Genomic DNA, 13,376 nt, shown 5'->3' on the forward strand with positions numbered 1-13,376 from the left:
TGTGTGTGTGTGTGTGTGTGTGTGTGTGTGTGGCACAGGGGGAGTGGGAAAGGGGCCAGAGGCGATGCGTGGAGCGGTCACATTGCCCCTCCCAACCTTTAAATTGTGCCTCCCCTGTCAAGAGTTACTGGTTGTCTCTGGTCGCTGGATCCGGGCACCTAGATCTCAGAGCAGCGCAAGCTCCTTTGGGGGCAGTGGCAGGGACTCCCTGAGCGGCGCTGCCTCTCTCCCAGCTTCCCAACTTAAACTCGCTTTCTCAGACCTCCCAACAGCCCCAGGTTTTGCAGGACTAGCCCATTTTGAGCCACACAATCCCCTGTCCCGATTCACGTGGTTCCTCTCCCGTGGGGCTGGCTGGGCTTGGCTCCCTGCTCTGCCTGTTGTAACCCAGCTCCTGGTGCACTGGGTCACGGTGCTGCTCAGGTTTCATCTGACAGAGGGTCGCAGGGCCAAATGTCAGTGAGTGGCACCATGACATGCCACTCACTCAAACGTGGGCCTGTGAACCCCGCCATCGGGGGGCTAGGCCAAACTTGAGTGGTGCTGTGCACTGGGGTTGCAATGACAAGCTTAGCCAAACCTGCAGGACAGGTGTTGCAGCAGCTGGTACTGGGGGTTGAGTGCAGGGTGAGCTTGCTCTGCAACTCCCCCGGGACTCAATCCCGCAGGGGGAGCACCTAGGCTCCCCACCCATCCTGCTTTGGCCTCCTGCACAGTTAGGAGGGATGTCTTCTTTGTCAGACCGGCCCTTCCTCTGTTAATTTGCTGAGGGCTGTGCAGCCCTGGGTTATCATTGTCCAGCGGACTGCTTGTCCAGATCACCCTATTGTCTGTTTCAACCCTGACTCCAAGTATGCTGGGAGTGGGGTCTGCGGGCTTTGACAGCTATCTTCTAAAGGCTCCGTCCAGAGCTCCAGGAGCTGGCAAACTCCATAGGGGGAGGGAAGTGGGTTACACCTGAAACAAATCCATGGCTATCCAAGATGTGACATTTCTTGTTAAGTTGCACAGTGTGGCCCTGCTGAAGGTCACAGCAGCAGCAGGGGATAGAACTTCTCTCAAGAAGCACAGGACCCCTGCACTTTAGAAAAAGGAAGATCACTATTAGCAGTATATAGGGCCTATTGCACAGAACTGAGTATCTAGTAGAGGGGAGCAATGCATGCATATACAGGTACGCACTCACACAGGGAGAATCTTGTGGGACTCCCGCTGAGAAGGGGAGATGGGCCAAAGGAGAGGAACTGCCAAAGGACATGCTGCAAAAGCTGCTAGACTGACAAGGGGAAACCACGAGAGGAAGGTGCTACGAAAGCCAAGGGGAGGGTCAGAATGTGGAGGAGGTGGAGAGAGATCACCAGTGTTGAAGGCAGGAGGAAGTCAAGGATTATTGTGGGTGTTATAGAAACAACATAGTGAAAAGTGATGGGAAGTTCTGTTTCTTTGCACAGTTTGCATCTCCACTGCTGTCATTTTTATTAAGGAGAGGTAGATTCTCAAATGACAGTGCTATTCCCTTCTGGTTTCTGATTGAATTTGTTGCCCATGAAAGCTTACTAGAGTGACATCTTTGAAGCCTGAAGGCCTCTATGAATCTATTATAACTTAGAAAACAGCAATTCAGGCTTTCTCCTTGCTGTTCTGATATTGTGCTTCAGCTCCAACATGAAGAGGCCCTGTTCAAATGGTGAGAAAAGGTGGGTTAGTCCTTGTGGCCAATTCAGGTTCTCTGTGGAGACTGCTGACAAAGATCTAGCTGTGATCGTGGATTCTGTGATATGGACACTTATCCACTAGGACCTGGGCTGTGATCTCAAACTCTGATCTCCATGCCGTTCAAAAATTATCACAGGCATTCAAATTCAGCACTAATGTCACCTCCTGGCTGGATTTCTGATCTGATTTTTGTGAAGCAAACATCTTTCAGTGTCAGCTAATTAATGGTATGTGCATGTGTGTGTTTGTGCTTTTATCCATTAATCACATCTATATAAACCAGTCTTGAGTTTTAAAACCATCATTAAGTAAATCCCGGTTTGCACGGGGCTGGACATCATGCAATACTATGGAAGATCTGGTGCTTGTACACTCTCTTCCACTGTCGTCAGTGCTTGCTGGAGTGCTACTGTTGCCTCAGTATTCAAAGTATCCAGGATATCATTAAGGGGCTCAGAAACGTGGGGAGTAGATGTGGCCATTGGTTGAAAGTTGTCTCCCCAAGTATGCAGATGATCAGTAGTTGGTTGTCTAGTGTCGAGACCCAGTCCAAAAGGATCATTTGTATCCACCTGAAGCTGGGAGTCTAGATCAAACTGCTGTAACAGCTCAGAGTTCTGATTTCCATTAGTATTGTCAATATCTAAACGGTCTTCTTCCATCAGGAGAAGGGAACTGGGTTTTAATAACAGCTGACGGTCATTTCTCTGCCATGGACTTGTATTGTATAATTCTGAGGAATTTAAATTGAGGGAAGGTTGATCCTTCGCTTGCAAATTTTGCATGTCTGAATCAGTTGGGCTGTGGATATCTGTGCCACTGATGCCAGGAAAGTTTTTGCTTGTGTTTTTTAAATTACTGGCCTCTGCAGACAACAAAAGTGTACTGGACTCCAAAAGATCTCTGTCTTCTAAGGGAAGGTCAATTTCTTTGTGTGACACTCCTAACTGACTTAATGTAGAAAAGGTTCCAGTCTTGATCTTTGAATCTTGATCATCCAAACCAGCCATGTTTTCCATTTTATGTAGACATGTGTCATCATGCTTTCCTTCACTGGTCAGACTCAGTCTAGTGTCTGCTGCAACTGTCAGTCCCATAGAAAGCTGTCTGCCTTCCTTGGTTGCTAGAGATTCTTCGTGAGTGTCCCTTGATGGAATCAAAGATGAGCAATTGGCATCACCCTGTTGTGCAGTTTGCACATTTAAATCAGGTTGGTCATGAAATTCAAGAGGTGCCTCATGTAAATTTCTAGCATTACTCAAACTGTCTGCACCAGGAGTCAAAAAAAGCACATTGGACCCTAAGACTTCAGTGCTGTCTAAATGTGGAAAACTTTCACTTAGTCCATCTCCCACGTGGTACCCTGAACTCTGCGGTGAATCTTGTGGGGCTGCCTCTGCTCTTCTGATCTGAGTAACAGCATCTGATGCGTCCTCTTTCTTGTTGACCTCTTGCCTTGACTGGCTTGAGGAGTTTCCAGTCTGGGAAGGTTCCTGCTGATCTCCATTGTTTGTTTGCTCTGAAAGTTTTGGTGAAGGTTTTGTAAGATTTTCCTTTGGACTCCTTTCTTTATTTGAGGAATAGCCAAATAATGTCACCAAGGCAGACTGGGGCTTAGTGGATTTCTTTTTCCCCGCAAGCTCTTTCTTTGAGGTGCTGCCTTTATTTTCGGAAGCAAAAAGCCTAGCAAAGGGATTTTTCCCAAGGCTGGAACCTTTTGCGAGTGTATCTTTCCTGGCAGGACCATTTCTAGTCCCCGTGCCTTGGGGAGCACTAGCAGTTCCATGTGACTCATTTTCATGTTGGGGTTTCGTATTCACGTTCCCATTTCCTGCTAGGTGAGTTTCAGGTTGGTCTGCTATTTCATTAGATTTGAAAGCTTCTAGCTTTTTGCCCAGTGGCTCAGAAATGTGGAGGATGCTCTGTCCCAGAGTGTCATCTTGACCCTTTGACTTGAGTTTAGTATCTTCTGAGCTGCTGGGCTTCTCATGTGAGATCCCAGTAGTGCTGGCTGCATTCAGATGTGTGTCCATTGATCCTGAAATGTCCCTAGTAAATAATTTAACATTATCTATCAAAATATCCCCTTGTGGGCTATTTACTAGGGGATCATACATATTTTGAGATTCTATTTCTGGTAAGTAGGACCCAGTTTGATCATTTGTTCTCCCTGCCTGTCCAGCTGAAGAGATGGCTCTCCCTTCTGGCTTGCTTTTCTGAGAGATATGTCCAGGAATATGCACCACAAATTCATAACACTCTTCGCTCTCTGGCTGCATTTTTTTCACCTTCTCAATCTCTGCCCCAGGGCTTTTGAGGTCTTCTCCACATCCCTGCACATTTGCCTCATAAGTTAGTGGCATTAGCTTTCCAGAGATCTCTTGGCTGTCTGTCTTTGAATCCTCATTTACCTGCTCAGCTGTCTGGAGTAATGGCACCAAAACTCCCAGCTCTGGTGAACCAGCCACTGTGTAAGATGTCATTGCCTTACTGGGGAGGCAAGTTGTTTCATTGCCATTGACAGCATCATGTTCAGCTGGATGTATCTGAGCTTCAGGCTTATGCTGGGAAGGAATGTAGCCCCCTGCTCTGCATTCTGGTACCATGTTTGGAACGCTGTGCATCTCAGCTTCTCCTAGTATGTGAGAGGCCAGTGGGCAGCTCCCAGTATCCTTGGGATGCTGCTGGTCCTGTGTATTGGAACTCGTGGATAGAGTCAATTCAGGTATATTAACTATAATTTTGGGAACAGATTCAGCTCTCTCTATGCTAAGGTTTATGTTTCCTTCATTAAACAGGCCCTTGGTGGAGCGAGTTACACTAAGCTTCTTATCCTTCGGCAGGAGTTTTGCAGTAGAGAAAGCACCAGCCTGAACAGCTATTGTAGATGCCCAATTAGTACCTCTTAATGCTTTTGAATGGGAGATGAATGAATCACGGGCAGGAGGTTTCACAGGCACCAGTGCTAATGGTGAGATGGCAGGAACATTCTTACTTTCCAGTCTGGGTTTACTCTGCTGGAACACAGCAACTTTCTCTGATACTCTGCTCCCTTGCTTTCCTTTCGGAGCTCTCGCCACGTTTCCCTCCATGAACCCCAGCTTCTTTTTACCATATCTGAGCTCTCCTTTCCCACCCCCTGCTTTAACCCAGGAAACATCCTGCCCATCCTCCTTTAGAAAGGTGACCCTAGGTAACAGGCTCGGTTTCTTTTTCACAGCTGTTTCTGCTATTGATTTTCCATCACGTGTCTTGAGCATAACCCCATCTGCTCTGCTGCCTGCAGCGTGGTAGGTTTGTAAATTCAATGTAGTGTCTCGCCCCTCACTCTTTCCAGGTTTGTCATGGTTTCTGGCTGCCTCTGCAGAGCTTTTTTTCAAAGGTGGACAGCTAGTTCTCAGCTGGTTTCTCGAGACAAACTCACTGCTCGGCTGTCTCATTCCATCAGGAGGCCCCAAGCTTAGATGTGGATGTGAATTAAAGGATCTGGGTTGCAGTTTCTCTGTCTCCATAATTTTCTTTTCTGCCCTGTTATATCTATTCCTGGGCTCTGATCCAAGGCCTGGTGTTAGCATTGTGTGTACCTGCTGATCTTGTTGTTTGCATTCAGTCTTTTCCTCCTTGCTCCCTTCCCTGGCTTTGGCAAGCTGCTTGTAGTGGACTTTGCAGTAAAACGCCCCGTGGAGGGCAGTGTAATTATGCAAGCTGTAAAACACACATCAGGACAGCAGTTGAGTACTATGTGTGAGGGAAAGAACTATTATTAGTGCTAGCTGAAAAGTTTGCACCAAAATACTTTTATGATGGACATTTTTGGTTTTTGATTAAAATGAAAATTTTCACTAGAAGTTTCTGCTTTCTATGGAATTTTTGTTTTGTCAAAACACCAAAGACCTGCAAACCGAAATATTTCTATTTGGATATCCTGCTGCAGTGCACCATGGGAGTTGTAGTTCCATTTCCTCATGTCCCCATTCTCCTCTGTGAGTCAGGCTCTCCAAACAGACTTCATCTCCCTTGATGCACCATGACCAGGGACTCCTATGACACATACGTCTCACCTCTCCATGAGGGAAGACCACGGTGCATCATGGGAGATGTAGTCTGACCATGAAGCCCAGCTACAAAGGAGAAAGGGAGCAAGAGGCCTCCAAACAACAACTCCCATGAGATGCCACAACAGCATTTCCAAATTGAAATATTTCTCTTTTCAATTTTTCACCAAGAAGCCAAATTTTTCCATGGAAAATTCTGAGGAGAAAACATGATTTTTGTTGTTGAACTTTTTGCAGAAAAAAGCCCATTTTCCAACTAAGTCTGATTATTATCACTGTGCATGTGTTAAACACTAACAATGTCTGACGCAGGCACCACACAATGTAGAACAGAGGGTCTGAAACTGGATGGCTCTTTTGAACGGCTGTGAGATTTCCCAGGTGGCCCACAGATCCCCATCTTGAGGATACTGGAGGGGACTGCTGGGCCCACACTTTGTAAACCACTTTGAGATCCCTCAGGAGTAAATGGCACCTAGTCCCACTACTTACCTTAGCTTCCTCTTGCAGAGCTTGCAGCAGAAGCATGACTGGTGCAGAAGGACCTTGTTGGCTGCCACACACTCCATAGAAGAGACAGGCTGGAGGCATGAGGAACATACCTCCTTCATCACCGACTGAAATGACAAACCCATAGTTAAATAACACTGTGACCCCAACATCTGCAATTAAACATGCAACATCATTTTGCTGATTTGGATCCTCTTGTTGAACTTTCTTGTCATATACAAATGATAATTTTTTTCTTAAGCTCTTAAATTCTTGGTTGGTCCAAGCTATTTGCTGTCATGTATAGGATCGTTGTTTGAGGTCCAATTAGGAATGAGTGAACGAGGCTGGAAGTGACAAGAATTGCCTTGAACCTTTCCCCCACAAGCAGACAGAACCATTTAACAAGTTTGAGTGAATAAAAAGACAAATCGACACACATAGGACCTGATGCTGCAAACTCTTAGAGTAATCCTATTAAAACCAGATGGACCAGTCCCCAGTCAGGGGTGGCTCTACGCACCAGCAAAGCAAGCAGCTGCTTGGGGCAGCCCATTTGCAGGGGCAACAGCTGCAGGGATCCAGCCTGGGAGCTGAGAACCAACAGGGGGTCCTGGGAGTTGTAGTTCCTTGGTTAGCTCCCTGCCTATAGAGCCAGCCCTGGTGCAGGGAAAGAACTACATTTCCCAGCATTCCCTTGGCAGCGATCAACAGGAAAGGGAGAGGGAGGGAGTATGGTAGCTGAAACTTCATGCTGCCTCTTGCTGTGAATGGAGTGCTCACTGCTAGAGCGGGGTGACAGTGTGAATGGGGAACAAGTGTGTCTAAGGAGTAGAAGGCTTTGGCCCAGATATCCCCTTCAGAAGACATCCCCAGATTGGCTTAGGGATAGTGGTCTGACCTCACCTTGCAGCCTCCAAAGAAGAAATTGGGTGGACTAAATGGACAGTGCACCTCTCTATCTGAAGCCTAGCAAGGGAGGTATGTGGATCCCACTAGAATTTAAAATGAAAAGTAAGGGAGGGGAGACTCTGGACTTGGGCAACTTTAGATACAGTACCAGGCACTTAGGAGGATTTCTACTTCTCAGTCATGGAAACAGAAATTGACTTTTCCTTTCCAGATTTATCTAATATTCAGAAAGAGAATCTAGCACCTGCCTTCCAGATTTGAACACCTCAAAACTCAGGAGTGCTCAAGCTCAATTTGGGCAGCTGTTACTTCATTTCTCCCAAATCAAATATACTGATCCACTGTAACTTGCTGTAGAAAAGGTAGGATAAAATTGAGCAAGAAATGCTCCCCAGTGGTTTTCAGAACTGGAATTGCTATTTTCAACAGCGATTGCCTTTTTTTTTTTTAGTCTTATTTGTTTAAAAGGAAGACAGTGATATTGCATTGGCCAATTCCCCATAGAAACAAAGAGTGGAACAAAAGAATAATAAAAAGTCACTTCAACTTTTCCTCATTTATGGAGGACAGTCTTATAATATGCATCCAGATATCCTCCAATCACACAAGCTGAAAATTGTTCCACTTTACTGCAGTTCTGTAACCATATGAGAACCAATCCTGTCTGTGTTCTGTGCAAATCCAAATTCCTGCTGAATGACCCGCCCTGGGAACGAGTTACCAGTGACCCAGGGATGCGGCGGAAGGAGGGTGCAGGTGTGTGTGTGGGTGTGTGTGTGTGTGTGTGTGTAGGAGAGCCCAGGGCTGAGGCAGCAGGGGGTGCAGGTGGAGGGGGCAGAGCCCAGGGCTGGGGCAGTAGGGGGTGTGAGTGGAGGGCGCAGAGCCCAGGGCTGGGGTGGCAGGGGGGTGCGGGAGGGCCCAGGGCTGGGGTGGGGGCAGCCAAATTTTATTTTGGTTGAGGCGGCAAAAAACCTAGAGCTGGCCCTGTTCCCAGTGTAAGAAATGCTCTCATAGGTTGTGCAGTTAAAATCACACAAAGGCAGCAAATGTAAATGTTATTTCTACATTAGCTACAGTAACAAGCCCAGGGCGCACATCCATCCAGTATTTTTTATTATCGCCCATATTTTACAGTGTAAGCCCCATATTGAGGCCTGGTTCTGCAAACTCTAACTGACGTGAACTGGCCCAGTGAATCGCTTTGGAATGCATTGCACAGCCCTAGAACACCCTTCTCCACTTTGTTTCTGGGGAGCAAAGGAACAGAGACCCTAACTCAGCTACTGAAGTAGCCATGAGTAGTTTGTATGGGCAGTTGCCAGGATGGTCTGTAAAGTACCTATTTCATTGAGATCTGTTTTCACAGTGACACTATTCAGCAGAAGCTCATCTGGCCTGATGAATTCTTTCAGAGCCTTGACCGAGATTGGAAGAGGGTTGGTAGGAGCTGACCCCTGAACTCAAGGAAAGCCTAACTCTGATTCATTGCACTAGTGACTTAGTAACTAGAGCCTGGGCCAACATCCACTGGTCAAGTGAGTGAAGAATCTAATTTTTCCGAAAGGATTTCCATGTTTGCTTTGATTTGGCTCTGCTGTGTGTTTTGCTGCTGTTCTCTGATCACTTGCACCCTGTGTCTGCTGGCAGGTTTGCCAGTTTGCTGAATGTAATTCCCTAGGGAACCTGTAAGAGACTGAGGCAAGTTTACATCCTACCTTTTAGGCGGACTAGGCCTGGGGACAACAGTTTCAGTCCTGACCGAAGGCAACACCAAGGACTATTCCATTACAACATCACACCCACATGTGTCTGAAATGGGACTTGATAAGGGGCGAAACGTTGTGCTCTTTATTTTTAATTGATGCATAATCATTTTAGACCACTTTTTTACCTTAAAAATACCAGCTGTATGAAGTCATTTTGCTTTTTGCTGGATGACTGACTCCTGGGAGGACAGGTGAGCTAAAATGAGAGCGTTTTCAGCCCTGAGTCTTTCACAAGGTAAGAAAATGTTAACAAACGAGCAAAAAAAAGTATGTGCCATGTGATGAAAAATTCCAGCTCTTCTCCATTTCCCAGTCTGCAGTAATGTCATAATCCCACTAATTGCTTAGTCCGTCATAGTGAGTGGAGTTAGGCGCTCTTCCCAAAGTGAGGGGGACTAGCCTCTGCACTGCACTGCTCCATGGGCATCAGCTCAGATATAAGGGTGCAGTGGGAGCTTTGCACTCTATTGATTCTTTAAAAGTATAAGAAAAAAAGGGATGCCTGACTGGGAATATCATAATATAATATACGGAGACATACCTATCTCATAGAACTGGAAGGGACCCTGAAGGGTCATTGAGTCTAGTCCAACACCATAGCTTCACCAGCAGGACCAAGTACTGATTTTGCCCCAAATCCCTAAGTGGTCCCCCCAAGGGCTGAGCTCACAACCCTGGGTTTAGGAGGCCAATGCTCAAACCACTGAGCTATCCCTCTCCCCAGATTAGTTGATGTTTCAACCTGGTTTTCATTGCCTAGAACTAGATATTGCTAGAACAGCATTCCAAAGAGAGCAGCAGCACTTTAATGTTGCCATTGTAGACTAGCCCTTAGTGCTCTAAAATCCACACTATAAAGACTCCAGTTTTACTTTAGAAGTATTGTCAAGAAAAACAGCATCAATTAAATAGAGGGAAGATGAAAGACACTAAATAATAAGGGTACTGTGGTAAGGGTAATGTAATCATGCCATTTCTTGAACAATGGGACTGAGTGTCATCAAAGAAAAGCAAGTAGTGGAAACTGTTGATGGCTGTATGATCAAAGGAATTGCTGGACATCAGGAAAGGTGCCCATAATAGAAAGCCCTGTTCTAAGGCTTGGTCTACTCTTAAAATTTAGGTTGACATAGCTGAGGTGCTCATGGATGTGAAAAATGTACACCCTTGAGCACTTTAGCTATGTTAACCTAACCCCTAGCGTAGATGCAGATAGGTCAATGGAAGAATGCTTCTGTCAACCTAGCTATCATTGCTCGGCAAGTTGGAGTTCCTACGGTGATGGAAAAGCCCTTGATGTTGGTGTTGTTTGTGTCTACACTACGGGGTTACAGCGACATAGCTACAGTGCTATAGCTAGTCTGTTGTGCGTGTAGTGTAGATATGGCCTAAGAACTGGCCTATGGTCAACATTGACGGATTAGATACCAGATACTGTCCTCAGTCAACACAGTAGCTTACACTTATCATGAAAAATGAACACAGAAAACAAATGTCAACTTTTGACAATAATTCATCCAATCTACATGAGCCAAGGGATCTCACCTATCAGTGTCACTCCTCAAAGTGCTGTATCTTTGGCCTGGTCCCACTACGCTGTTAAACCGATTTTAACAGCGTTAAATCGATTTAATGCTGCACCCGTCCACACTACACTGCTCTTTATATTGATTTAAAGGGCTCTTTAAATTGATTTCTGTACTCCTACAAAACGAGAGGCGTAATGCTAAAATCGATATTACTATATCGATTTAGGGTTAGTGTGGACGCAAATCGACATTATTGGCCTCATTCTTTTACAGTAGCTACCCATAGTGCACCGCTCCAGAAATCGACGCTAGCCTCGGACCACGGACGCACACCACCGAATTAATGTGCCTAGTGTGGACGCGCACAATGGACTTTATAATATCTGTTTTATAAAATCGGTTTAAGCTAATTCGAATTTATCTTGTAGTGTAGACGTACCCTTTGTGGAAAAAGGAGTCGGAAGGAAATGTCAGAAGTTGACATGTATCCTAACTTTGTATTTCCTGGTTTTCAGAGGTTTAAGTTTAGCCACTTTCCACATTCTGAAACGGCACGAGGCAGTCCTGGGTAGCCTTTATTCTCTGCTATCAAAGCGTTTGGGCAGTTAATTCAAGTCTACAGCCTGCTGTTAGTATTCTCTGTCACCAGGTGCTCTGAGCAGGAGAGCAGTTGCACAAAGCTTTTATGGTCTTCGGCATTACAGGTGCTTTGGCCTTTTGGCTAAGATCAAGCATGATATAACTTTACTATTTGATACCTCCTGTATTGGGGGATTAGATCCATTCTTTGTAGGGCACAGAGTCAATGAGTAGTAAGTTGTTTCCATTTCCAGCTACTATGATTCTGTGATTATCAATCTGGTATTTCTACGAGTTACTGGCCTCCCCAGTGCCCCGAGTATGAAGGTGTGAGAAACAGAACCGTTGCTTAGGCCCTCCCAATCCTGAATGCCAGTGGACTTGATTGCAGTGTGAAAGGCTCCTCATGTCCAACTCTTTCCCTGGGGCTGAAGCAAATATATTTAGTTGGGCTACAGGTGAAGGTCTGTGGGTTGACTAATGGAATTGGGAAGTAATTTTAATAATCATTTGGGAGGCACGCAGAATGTTTCTTTAGTTGAGCTAGTCTGGAGGCTTCTGATTTGGGGCTGTGTCCGTTCTTAGTGATATGAGAAAGTTGCCTGGCTTCTCTTAGGGCTGAGTAAAGAAGAGCAAAGTAGAAAGACCTGAATCTAGGGGCAGAGCATGAATCAAAGCCACTTTCCTTTCCCAAGCCTATTTCACAGATGACAAAACTCCAGCCAACTCAGGGTTGAGGTGGTGATGCAACTTGGTAACAGTTGGGAGGTTCAAATTTCAGGCAGAGACTCCACCTCTACTATACTCTATTGTTTCCTAATGTGACAGGAGTATCCTATCAATGATTGATGGGACATGCACTCTACACTCTGCTTCAGCCTTTGCAGGCCTAACTAGCTGAGTAAAGGGTGGCCCTTCAACCTGTCCCTCTCTCCTTTTGTTATTTCATTGCTGTGATATTATTTAAAGGGACACAGTCATGACTGGAAGTTTTGGGTCTGCATAGTAAGTGTGATACATACCCTCCTCTGCCCCAGGCAATCCACCCATCAGATTTCATAGAATCATAGACACGGAGGGCTGGAACCTTGGGAGGTCATCTAGTCCAGTCCCCTGTGCTGAGGCATAACTAAATAAACCTAGTCCAGATGTGACAGGTGTTTGTCCAACCTAGTCTTAAAAACCTTCAGTGATGGGGGTTCCACACCCTCCTTTTGGAAACTCATTCCATATATTAACTACCCTTACAGTTAGAAATTTTTTCCTATAATAGCCAACCTAAATCTCCCTTGCAGCAGATTAAGCCTTGTCCTACTTTCAGTGGAGCACAACTGATTACCATCTCTTTATAACAGCCCTTAACATACCTGAAGACTATTATCAGATTCCCCTCTCAGTCTTCTTTCTCAAGACTAAACATGTCGAGTTTTCTTTAACCTTTCCTCATAGGTCAGGTTTTCTAAACTTTTCATCATTTTTGTTGCTGTCTTCTGCACTGTCTTCTATCAGACCACATCTTTCTTAAACGTGTTATGCCCAAAACTGGATACAATTCTCCAGCTGAGGCCTCCTCACCTGTGGAGAGTGGGACAATTACCTCCCGTGTCTTACATGTGACACTCCTGTTACTACATCCCAGAATGTTATTAGTCTTTTCTGTAATTGTATCACATTGTTGGCTCATGTTCAATTTGAGATCCACTATAACCCCCAGATCCTTTTCACAGCACTACTGCCTAGATGGTTTTGTATTTGTGCATTTGATTTTTCTTTTCTAAGTGCAGTAATCTACACTTGCGTTTTTTGAATTTCATCTTGCAAATATACAATGTTTACAATGATTGCTGTTCTCTGCAGACAGACGCAGCAGGGAAAATATTCGGAACAATATAATGCACTATATCCAAAGACCCCCGAAAGCAGTATGCAAACTTGCTTGGAATTTGAGAGGAAAAACCCTCTATTGGTTTGTTATTGCAGGGTCTCAAATGGTGGTGAAGCAGTGAGAATGTGTTGATTTTTCAACATGTATTTGTGTTGCAGGTATTTGCATTTGTTTTTCTTTGGCTCTTTTCATGCTTCAAGAGGCCACATACAGAGCTGAAATAATGCAACATCTATCTTTTCATGATATTTCAATTCCTGGTTAATGAAAATAGCTTAAAAGGAAGCCCTCTCAAATTACTTCAGCCTTATAAATGGCTCACTGAGGCACTGGAAAAGCCCATAAAAAACAGCAACGCAAATAATAAAATGATTATTTATTAAGTGCTGGCAGTGCAAGATATTTGGGGTTGAGTTTCTGTGGAACCAGAATACACAGCCCATGC

This window comes from Gopherus flavomarginatus, chromosome 2 (genome assembly GCF_025201925.1).
Source record: "Gopherus flavomarginatus isolate rGopFla2 chromosome 2, rGopFla2.mat.asm, whole genome shotgun sequence".
Taxonomy (NCBI): Eukaryota; Metazoa; Chordata; order Testudines; family Testudinidae; genus Gopherus; species Gopherus flavomarginatus.